Raw genomic sequence first — 12,403 nt, 5'->3', positions numbered from 1 at the left:
GGCATTCAGGCAGGTAAGCCACCTTTTTACTTTTAACTAGCCTTTGAATAAAGTCACTTGCCTGGTCTGGAGCACCTTTCTTACCCTTCAACTGGCTAAGCTCCAATGCCCTTCATTCAACACAAGTGTATCTCAGAATAATCCTAAAACCTTAAATCTAGGTCTCTACTCCAGGGCACCAGGGTTTGTCTGTAGCAAGTTTTTTCTTTCCCTTTCAGGTCAAATGCTGCCTTCAGAAGGAAGCCTCCTCTAGCCTCCTCTCCCCAGAACCCAAGACAAACTCAAGGCTTCCTTCCACTAGTTTCCATTACAACCACCCAGTACACAAATGGATGCTGTGGGCATGACTAAGCTGTCTTAGTCATATGTCTTAGGGCATACCCAGGGTGGAATGCCCTAAGAGGGAGCCCACACCTGGGACAAAGATGGCTGGGAGAAGTGGGCAGGGCCTGTGGAATTTCTTGCCATGCCGAACCAGTTTGTACTCTGGAAAGTTCAAGAGCCACTGATTTCTCTCTTTCTCTCTCTTTCTCCTATGAATAAATAAATAAAATCTTAAAAAAAAAAAAAAAGAGCCACTGATTTAACAGAGTCAAAGATCTGGTCAGGAACATGGATTCTGAAGTTCATATTTCAACTACTTTCATGTTACAGCTTAAGGGGACTTCCAAGTCTAGGAAAAAACATGAGCTCAGTTGAATTTTATCATATTCCCCTTTCTTCCTTTTTTTTTTTTTTAAATTTATTTATTTATTTATGATAGAGAGAGAGAGAGAAGCAGAGACACAGGCAGAGGGAGAAGCAGGCTCCATCCCAGGAGCCCGACGTGGGACTCGATCCCGGGTCTCCAGGATCGCGCCCTGGGCCAAAGGCAGGCGCTAAACCGCTGCACCACCCAGGGATCCCCCCCTCCCTTTCTTCCTAAATAGAGGGCCCGGAGTAATTTTGCAATCAAATCTTTTAAAAAATTTATTTTATTTTATTTATTTATTCATGAGACACACACAGAGAGAGGCAGAGAGACATGGGCAGAGGGAGAAGTAGGCTCCCTATGGGAGCCAGATACGGGACTTGATCCCAGGACCGCGGGATCACACCCTGAGCTAAAGGCAGATGCTCAACTAATGAGCCAGCCAGGCATCCCTATTTTTTATATAGATATACTATATTTAAAAAAGAAAAAAAGATATACTATAGTTGTATCTCAAATTTCACTGCTGAGGAATGTTTTTTGTGCTAGGATTTTATGACTTCAGTTTAGATGCCTGTGCTAAAATGGGAATGTCAACATTCACTGGACACACAGGGCAGTTCAAAGAACAGTAATAGATGGCTGGCCTTGCCTTCTAGAGGTGTGCTGTTTGATGGCAAGAAGACATAATCATTCCACAGGGCAGTATAAATACAGGAGTTTAAGGGAAAGAACACTACCAGCAGAAATACTGGAACAGTTTAAAAAGCAAGGCTGAAGAGCTGTACACACAATGTGTAAGGAGGAATGTCCAATGTGTCAAAACTAATTGGTCAGGATGTTTTACTTGTTTTCTATCCCTTACAAGCTTCAGAGAAGTTCCCAGGAAGTCTAGTGGGAAATGTTAAAGGACTGAAAAGAGAAAGAGCAAGACCGTGAAGGGTCAGGTCTGAGGAGCAGCTGGACCAGAAGGATGAAAAACAGCTGTCTGAGGTCAAGACAGCGGGGATGCCCACAGGACCTGAGAGTATGAATTCACATACTAGAGAGTGGGCACACAAAAGCCCAGCCTGCCATGGGCCCTCCAGACGACCATGGGAGGCAGGTATCAAGTCTAATCTTATAATATTTCTCCAGATTATGCATCATTTCCACCCCTATATTCCCTCTATCTCAAGTGCGCTTGCCACTCCTCCCCCAGGGTCCTACCCTCTTCATGTACCAGGAGCTTGCTCCTCTGGGAGGGGGTAACGGCTAGGTAATGTGGAGAACCTGTCTTCCTGCACACCACTCCCCAAACTCCAGAGCATCTGGGTCTCAGAGCCCCCTTCATCATACTGAATCGGGCCTTCCTGCATAACTGCCTCCCACGCAAACGGGGACAAAGGCAAGTTCTCCTTGAAGGCAGTCTCTCCTCCATCCCTGAATCCCCAATTCCAACAGTGTGCACCCCACAGAGGGCTTGGTAAACAACTACTGCTTGGACAGGGCACATGTCCTGTACAGTCGTTACTAACCACAGGTGGCTATTTAAATGAAACTAAATGAGGTCAAATATAGTTCCTCAGCCACACTAGCCACATTTTAGGCACTTGACACCCACCTGTGGCTGGCATCTAGCATACTGAACAGTGCAGATATAGAACATTTCCATTATCACAGAAAGTGTTATTGTATAGGGCTGGTCTAAATTCCAGAGCATTTCACTAGGATGTGTACAGTCCTCAAACATCTCAAATCTCAATTTACGGCTATTCCTTGTTTCATTATTGATTATCTTGTCTTTCACTCTTGACAACACAATAAAAATACTAGTTCTTTTTACCACAACACACCAATCCCACCTCTCCAAAAAATAAGATCTGTTAAAAAACAAGACAAGAGGCATATAACGAAGTCACTTATCCTAAGCCCAGCATCACCAAATTGAGACGTAATTACAGTTCTGGGCTCTTCCAGAATGGAATCTTAAACCAGTCAGTCAGGAATTACCTGGTCAACACCAGTGAGGTAATCTGCCTGAAGACCCCTCTGTCTCCCATAGAAAAGTGACCTTCTCACAAAATCCACTTATTACTAGTTACTTATTTAATAACTTATTATTAGTTATTACTAATATATAACTTCCCTGTCCCACTCCCTTCTGCCAATAAAAGTCTTTTCATTTTGTACAGCTCTTTGGAGTTCCCTTCGCTGCTAAATGGGATGCTGCCTGGTTCATGACTTCTTTTTTTTTTTTTTTTTTTTTTTTGGTTCATGACTTCTTGAATAAAACCAGTAAAATCTTTAGTTTACTCAGTTGAATTTTCTTTTTAATAGGTCAAAGGAGGGTGCGCTTGGGTGGCTCAGTTGTTGGGTGTCTGCCTTTGGCTCGGGTTGTGATCCAGGAGTTCCAGGATTGGTTCATCAGGCTCCCAGGGGGAGCCTGCCTCTCCCTTTCTGCCTCTCATGAATAAATAAATAAAAACATTAAAAAAATAGATCAAAGGAATAAAAAACTGTAGCTATATAGCATTTCTCTCTCTCTGATATTAGAAGGAGGGAGGAGGCAAGTTACCTCTAGGGAAATACAAGTTAGAGCAGCAAACTCTTACCCAATGTTTAAGGTTCTACAGGGTTCTAAACCCTTGATTCTTTCTTCAAGTCAGATACTAGGAATGCAGGAATACTGCAAGTCTGACAACTTGTCTGAAGGGCTGAAGTGGCTGTAATTCTCAAAACAGATGCTCAAAGTAGTAAATGCTTCTAAGTACACCGGCTTGCTTGCTTGCTTGAAGTTTTTTTAAAGATTTTATCTATTTATTCATCACACACACACACACACGCAGAGGGAGAAGTAGACTCCTCAAGAGGAGCCCAATGTGGGACTTGATCCCAGAATCATGCCTTAAGCTGAAGGGAGATGCTCAACCACTGAGCCGCCCACATGTCCCTAAGTACACCAGCTTTAAAATAAAGATCTTACTTCATATCATGTCTCCAAAATACATGAACAGATTAGATTAAGCCTAATATGCAATCACTGGGGCTTAAAATCAGAAAGCCTCACCACCAAAACCATTTTTAAACAAGTACTTAATATATGAAACAAAAGAAAGTAGAGAAAACATTATAGATTCTCATATTCTGTAAGTAAACTTGAATTTAAAAGCAGCATGGGATGTCTCCAGTGGGAAACTATGCATTACTTAGACTCTAAATCTAGAGCACTTTCTTTTGGGTTGACTCTAGCTTTCCATTGCCTGTAACCCAACTGTAAATTGTAGAGAACCTCTGTTTGTGGATATGCAAATGAATTCTAGCTGGAGAATTCTCTTTTCCCCTCTGGATGAGCAGGTTTTATGTTCATTTGCATGTTCCTTTCACTTTACTGACCTACAATTATATCTGTTCTTTGTATTCTTTGGTTGTAACATTTCCCCCCTGCTTTATTCAATCAATGTGTTAAACAAAATTTTTGACATGTGTTCATTTCATATTTAAATGACGGTCATGATCTTACCTTTTCTTGAAAAGGATCATAGATTTAACAGCTAACATTTCTTTTTTGGATTTATTTATTTATTTATTTTTATTTATTTATTTATTTATTATTTTAGACCTAGAGAGAGAGAGAGAGAGGCAGAGACACAGGAGGGAGAAGCAGGCTCCATGCCAGGAGCCCAACGCAGGACTTGATCCCAGGACTCCAGGATAGCGCCCTGGGCCAAAGGCAGGCGCTAAACCGCAGGGCCACCCAGGGATCCCCTACAGCTAACATTTCTAACAAAGCTTTAAGTGTGTTTGTTTTATCTTCAGAGGCAAAAAGCAATACTCTTAAGGAAAGAATGTGAGGAGTGTTGGGATTCCTTAATAATCCACAGCTGGTCATACAAAGGTTGGTCGGAATGCTATGGCTTAGGGGGTGTTCTCAATACTATTCCCGAAAAGCAGATCTGATCCTTATCCAGATGCAAGACAAACTGGGATAACAGACCAACCAAGCAAGGCTCTGGTTCAAATCAGGGCTTTGAAACCTACTAGTTGTGCAAGTTGGGGTAAATAATCTGCCCTTCTTGGGCCTTTTATAGTGAATTCCTAAATCTGTAAAAAGTTGTAGTTTTATCGTTTTGTGCTCCTTGAAGAATGAGAATGAAGATGTAAAAGAACCAGAGACACCAATGTCTGATACATTATCATTAAGGGGTGGTGGTGGGACCCCTGGCTGGCTCAGTTGGTTAAGCATCTGCCTTTGGCTCAGGTTATGAAGTCAAGGTCCTGGGATCGAGCACCACATCTGGCTCCCTGCTCAGTGCGGAGCCTGCTTTTCCCTCTCTCTGCCTCCTCTCTCCTGCTGCTCATGCTCATGTTGTCTATCTCTCAAAAAAATAAATGAATATGATCTTTAAAAAAAAAGTGGTGGTAGCTCATTACTATTAAGATCAGTATCAGGTGGCACAGCGCTTTGGTGCCTGCTTTTGGCCCAGGGCGCGATCCTGGAGACCCGGGATCGAATCCCACGTCGGGCTCCCGGTGCGTGGAGCCTGCCTCTCTCTCTCTCTCTCTCTCTCTCTGTGACTATCATAAATAAATAAAAATTAAAAAAAAAAAGAAGAACAATTAAAAAAAAAAAAGATCAGTATCTCCCCACCTCTTGAATTCTTGGAGCTACTAATGCTTAGTGGTAAAATGGAGTGAGTCCCTAATAAACGCAATACAATATTCTCCAATTCAGTTTGCTACGGGATTGTCCTTCAACCAATGTAACTATAGAACATACTTTAGTCTTCACTCTTCTTGCTGAGATGATCCCCATGACTGAGAACATTTTCCAATTACAGAACTTAAAATTAAAACATATCCTTTCTTGGGGCACCTGGGTAGCTTGGTCGGTTAAACATCTAACAGGTGATTTCAGCTCAGCTGATGGTCTCAGGGTCATGGGATGGAGTCCAACATCAGGCTCCGCCCTCAGCAGGGAGTCCGCTTGAGATTCCCTCTCCCTCTGCCCCTCCCTGCCTCCAGTGCAAATGTGCATGCTCTTTCTCTCAATAAATAAATCTTTTTTTTAAAAGATTTTATTTATTTATTCATGAGACAGAGAAAGAAAGAGAGAGAGGCAGAGACATAGGCAGAGGGAGAAGCAGGCTCCCTGCAGGGAGTCCAATGTGGAACTTGATCCTGGTCTCCAGGATCACACCCTGAGCCAAAGGCAGAGGCCCAACCACTGAGCCACCCAGGCGTCCCAGAATAAAAAATACATCCTTTCTTAACACTTAATGAAAAGAAAAACAGCAGCAAGAGTCCAATCAAGAAATGAACATCTACACGGGACGCCTGGGTGGCTCAGTGGTTGAGCGTCTGCCTTTGGCTCAGGTCATGATCCCAGGGTCCTGGGATAGAGCCCCACATTGGGCTCCTCGCAGGAAGCTTGCTTCTCTCTCTGCCTCTGTGTGTCTCTCATGAGTAAATAAATAAAATCTTAAAAAAAAAAGAAAAAAGAAATGAACATCTACAATAAGCAAACATAGCCCTCAGGGATATCAATATGCCTCAGTCAAGATATCTATGTCAGAAGGGATCCCTGGGTGGCGCAGCGGTTTGGCGCCTGCCTTTGGCCCAGGGCGCGATCCTGGAGACCCGGGATCGAATCCCACATTGGGATCCCTGCATGGAGCCTGCTTCTCCCTCTGCCTATGTCTCTGCCTCTCTCTCTCTCTGTGTGTGACTATCATGAATAAATAAATAAAATCTTAAAAAAAAGATATCTATGTCAGAGTACAATCTACAACGATGAAGCCTAAACATACTAATGGGCCAATAAATTTAGGTCTCCTTAGGAATTTAGGAGGTAAGAGAGGAAATATGGCTAGAAAGAAAAGGAAGAAAAACTCAAAGACCTGAAAACTGGGAACATCTAGGTGACAGGAGCAAGAACACAAGAGAGGCTTAGGAAAAGAGTATGTAGTAGCCACTGATCAAAAGCTTCCTCATCTCAAGCATAATAGGATTCCTTCTCTAGCAAAGCAAGGTATGGAGTGGGAAGACAATAAGGAAAGGGCAATCCTCATACCTTCAGTTTTAACAGGCTCTGTAACTACAACTTTTATAAAAGGAGTCTAACCATACTCAGAGATGGAAGACTCCAGAGGAGACTTGGATTTTTTCGAAAGAGAAAGGGGATGTGCCTCCCAAATTTTATTTTTCTTAAGGTAACACTGATTTTTTTTCTTTAGGCATCCATTTGACAGGAGGAAGAGCCAGTTCAGAGAACACGGGAGACAGATGGGGATGAGGAACCCTGTATCATTTTAGAGTTGGCTAAGTACAGGCATTCTCACATAACTGACAGGTGACTGAGCAACTGACTACTTTGATAACTGGCTTATTTATTAACCCGACAATTTCTGACTCTCCAGTGTATCCAGTGAGGGACATAGACGACAAATGTAAATGCCCCCTGGGTACCTGAGACCCTACCTCAGTTTAAAATCTAGTCCTGGGACTCCTGGGTGGCTCAGCAGATGGGCATCTGCCTTCAGCTTGGGTCGTGATACTAGGGTCCTTGGATCGAGTCCCACATCCGGCTCCTCATGGAGAGCCTGCTTCTCTCTCTGCCTCTGTCTCATGAATAAATAAATAATATCTTTCAAAAAAACCCAATAAAATACAATAAAACCTAGTCCTATTTCAAGACTGTCGGAAATTTGAGGTAGGCAGATTTCCTAGACATCACAACAAAAGCACAATGTACAGAAGGATTGACAAACTGGACTTTATTTTTTTTTAATTTTTATTTATTTATGATAGTCACACAGAGAGAGAGAGAGAGGCAGAGACACAGGCAGAGGGAGAAGCAGGCTCCATGCACCGGGAGCCCGACGTGGGATTCAATCCCGGGTCTCCAGGATCGCGCCCTGGGCCAAAGGCAGGCGCCAAACCGCTGTGCCACCCAGGGATCCCGACAAACTGGACTTTATAAGGGTTAAGAACTTCTGCTCTTCAAAAGACACTGTTAATACAATGGAAAGACAAAGATGGAATACATATGTGCAAACCATGTATCTAACAGACTTAGAACTCTAAAACTCAGTACAAAAACAACTCAATAAAATAAGCAAAAGATTAACCAGATACTTCATCAAAGATGAGTAAGCATGTGAAAAGATGAGCCACATTATTACTCATTAAGGAAATGCAAAAACCATGAGATAAAACTACCCACCTGGGCAGCCCAAGTGGCTCAGCAGTTTAGTGCAGCCTTCAGCCCAGGGTGTGGTCCTGGAGACCCAGGATCAAGTCCCATGTCAGGCTCTGTGCATGGAGCCTGCTTCTCCCTCTGCCTGTGTCTGTTCCTGTGTCTCTTATGAATAAATAAAATCTTTAAAAACAAACAAACAAAAAAAAAGCTGCCCACCTGTTTGAATGCCTAGAAATTTTAAATGACATACTGAGTGTTGGTGAAGATATGGAACAATTGGAGGATATGGAACAGTACTGCTAGTGGGAATGTAAGACACAGAAAAACCATTTTAAAAATTAAACATACATTTTGGGGTGATGAAAATATAAAATATGTTCCCAGAATGACAGAGTTGTGTTGGTTGCACAATCTTGTGAATAAACTAAAATAGCACTAAAACAAACCTTGAAAGGGTGAGACTTAACAATTCCCCTAAGTAGCTGCCCAAGAGAAATGAAAGCATATATCCAGACTTGTACACAAATGTTCATAGCAGGTTTGTGTGTGTTTTTTTTTAAGATTTATTTATTTATTCGGGGGGGGGGGGAGGCAGAGAAGCAGGCTCCCTGGGATCACGCGCTGAGACAAAGGCAGACGCTCAACTGCTGAGCCACTCAGGCGTCCCACAGCAGGTTTATTTGTAATAGCCAAAAACTGGAAGCAAATGGCCATCAATCAGAGAATAGAGAACTGTGACACATCTATATAATAGAATACCATTTGGTTTCAAAAAGGTATGAACTACTTGATACATTTAACATGGATGAATCTCAAAATAACAACGTTGAAAGAAGTCAAACACCTCTCCCTCAAAAGTATATCTACAGTATGTGCATATACATAAAGTACATACACAGATTCCATTTAAATGAAATGGAAAGAAAATGCAAACTAGAAAGCAAGTCAGTCAGTGATTGCCTGGGGATGGATAAGGAAGGGGCAGTAGACAGGAGGGAGGATTTGTAAAGGGGCATTAGGAGACTTTTGGGATAATGCATTTGTTCATCATCTTGATTGTGGTGACAGTTTCACAGACATATGCATATGTCAAAACTCAACATATATAAACACGTCCAGTTTACTATATGGCAATTATACCTCAATTAAGCTGTTCTATAAAAAAGAGAAGGTAATCAGAGGCCATCTGCAGATATTTGAGGAGATGACCTGGAAGAACTGGTGACCTTGCAATGCTTCACTTTCTACTTCATTCAGGGCATCAAACCTGGATTCCAGTTTATGCTTTTATCTGCCGCACACACATTTGTCATGTGTTCTGTGAGCACCTAGAGTAGCATCACATACAAAACATTCCATCCACCCAAATCTGTCCAAGGGGAACATTCTCTCCTGTTCTCAAACATAAAACTATTTCCTATGCTCCTCTACCCTAACCATTACATCTGACCTAGTCCTACCCATAACTAATCTTCCCTAAACTTTTCAAAAACTTGCACAGCCCCAGTGAGAATCCTCGTTATTTCCTGCTTCTTTATTTCTTCAGCCCCAGAGTTGCCCTGCTCTGCTCTATATACATGGTGTTAGCAATCACAGAGCACCTTCGGCTTACTTTTCCAGCCCTCCCAGGGCTTGGCCCCAGCTCCCTTTTGGTCTATTTGCTTACCACATTCAACTCCCCCCTCCATTGTAACCTGCCTCTTCACACTTTGCCAGCCTCAGCTCCCACAAGGAGCATCCCTGTTGTACTGTGACCCAAACCCAGCAACTCCTGATTAGACTAAAAGTAAACAACTGATTGAAGAGAAAGCCAACCATAGTAGGGGCTGAGCCACGCAGATTCTCAATGGAATCTGAATCCCAGCATGCAATCTGGTTAAATAGTGCCAAGTACTGGGCACAAAAAGTCCAGCAACAGATGGTGTCAGGCAAGCCAGCCCCAGGTGTAAGTCAAAAGACAAGAAGAACCCACGTCATACCCACTAGGATGACTATAATTGAAAGGACAGACCATAACAAGTGCTGATGAGCACGTGGAAAAACTAGACCTCCATACACTGCTGGGGCAAAGGTGAATGGGTGCAGTCACTCTGCAAAAGTCTGGCAGTCCCTCAGAAAGTTCATCATAGAGTCACCCTATGACCCAGCAATTTCATTCCTAGAGTTGAACCCAAGAGAAATGAAACATACATCCACACAAAAACCTGCTCACAAATGTTGACAGCATCATTATCCACGATAGCCAAAAAAGAGAAAACCACCTGTGTACCAACATCTGGTGTTGAACACAGAAAAAGCTGAGTAAGCAAAATCATCTGGACCCTTAGGGAACCTAAAGAAATAAAAAAAGGAGAGATGAGAATCCATGAGACATTCCACAGAGAGGACTACCTTTCCCCCTCCCATTAAGCTGGGCTGGAAATGAATTCCCTAAGATTCTCTCCACTGTCCTCCTGGCAATTCTTGCAAGCCTGTCCACGTGAGTCATGAGTAATGTGGAGGCAGTCTAGACTGCACACACTGTTCCCATCCTCAGAAAGAAACAGTTCCTTAGCCACAACTTTCTTACTTTGCCAAACTCAGTCCCTTTCCAGTGCCCTAGACTTTTCTACTGCTGATTCTGCCAGTGATGCTGCTTTTAACTCCAATGGCCTTCCTGCCCCTTTTCAAGGGTACCACCAACCCTCCCTAATCCACCTCGAAAAAACACAATTAAATAACGCCTCCTAAACAGAACACATCTAAAAAAATAAAAAATAAAAATAAATAAACTGAACACATCTCTTCAGTTGGCCTCTCTACCTACATAGGCAAATTAACATTATAACATTAACATGATAACATTAACATTGAATACAGATAATCAAACATGGTAGCCTTAGAATATAATAAATGTTTGCCAAATTGCATTACTCTGGATGACAGAACCTGAACTATCTGTTTAACAAATAATTTTGAGGGATGTCTGGGTGCCTCAGTCAGTTGGGTGTCTGATTCTTGATTTCGGCTCAGTCATGATCTCAGTTTGAGTTCAAGCCCCGAGTTGGGCATGGAGCCTACTAAAAAAAAAAAAAAAAAAAAAAAAAAAAAAGGAACATATAAAGAATAACTGAAATAAAAAAAAAATCATCTTGCAACCCTTAATGAAAACAAAAGGTTAAGGTCAATATCATCAATGATGCTAATTCCACAGGTGAAGGGGGGATGGGGAACTAAAGCTGTACATGTATGTCACCAAAATAGCACCTCACAGATCATTTCCTAATCACAGAGGTTGGGAAAGAAGAGCAGTACATATTTGTGACCATTTTAATATAGTGATTAATCTTCACTAAAAAAAAAAAAAAACTAATCTTCACTAACAGTGGGACAATCAGACATTATGAAATATTCTCATCAAAAACATATAACCTGGGACACCTGGGTGGCTTAGGGGTTGACCATCTGCCTTTGGCTCAGCACGTGCTCCTGGAGTCCCGGGATCGAGTCCCACATCAGGCTCCACACAGGGAGCCTGCTTCTCCCTCTGCCTGTGTCTCTGCCCCCACCCCTCCCTGTGTCACTCATGAATAAATAAATAAAATCTTAAAAAAAATTTTTTTTTAACCTAAATTCACCCAAACTTTTAGATCTAACTTTCAGTGCACAAGAAATATCAGGGCTAGAGGAACATTCAATATCAAAGGATATACCCAGAATGTGGAACATTCTGTTAAAGCAACTGGCTTGATGTTTTCAAGTTAAAGGTAATGGCATAAGTGGGGGGGAGGGGACCACATTCTAGATGAAAAGACTTGAGCATTTAGGGGTAAAGTGTCATGAAAATATCTAATTTGCTTTGTATTAGTTTAACCAAAAAAATAGAGCAAATAGAGTTGACCGTTGAACAACACGGTCTGAACTGTGTGGGTCAACTTATATGTGGACTTTTTACAGTATGGTACTAAAAATATTTTATTTTTTCTCTAGCTTACTTTATTGTAAAAATACTGTATATAAGTCATAAACAAGTGTTAATCGACTCTTTATTGGTAAGGCTTCTGGTCAACAGTCTACCGGTACTTAAGTTTGCAGGGAGTCAGAAGTTATACTGGAATTTGACCAACATGGGGGTTTGTACCCCTAAGCCCTGCATTGTTCAAGGGTCAACTGCTGAAATTAGGTAGAAGTGTGTGTGTTCGTGTATTTTATGATTCTATTTACTTGAATTTTTTCATAATAGAACATTTTAAAAAGAGACAGCTACTCCACATTAGAGGAAGAGTGGCTTCCTGAAGCAGCACTGTTAGAGCATGATCTCTGATCAAATCAAAATCTGGTTAAACAGTTTCTGATACTTAATCCCCAGAATCCCCCAACTTCACCATGGGCTTTCAACATGCAGAACTTCAACATGCAGAAATGCCTCAAACTAAACTAAACCTTCTATAGTACTTCAGGTGTCCTTAACCAGTAGCTAGTTCTCCCCAGGCAAGAAGGCTCTCCACTACTAATTCAGGTTTAAGTAATGATTGACGTCATTATATTACTCC

Source organism: Canis lupus, chromosome 20, assembly GCF_011100685.1.
Source record: "Canis lupus familiaris isolate Mischka breed German Shepherd chromosome 20, alternate assembly UU_Cfam_GSD_1.0, whole genome shotgun sequence".
In the NCBI taxonomy this organism is placed as follows: Eukaryota; Metazoa; Chordata; class Mammalia; order Carnivora; family Canidae; genus Canis; species Canis lupus.
The sequence above is the reverse complement of the archived record's forward strand: the minus strand, read 5'-3'. Positions refer to the sequence as shown.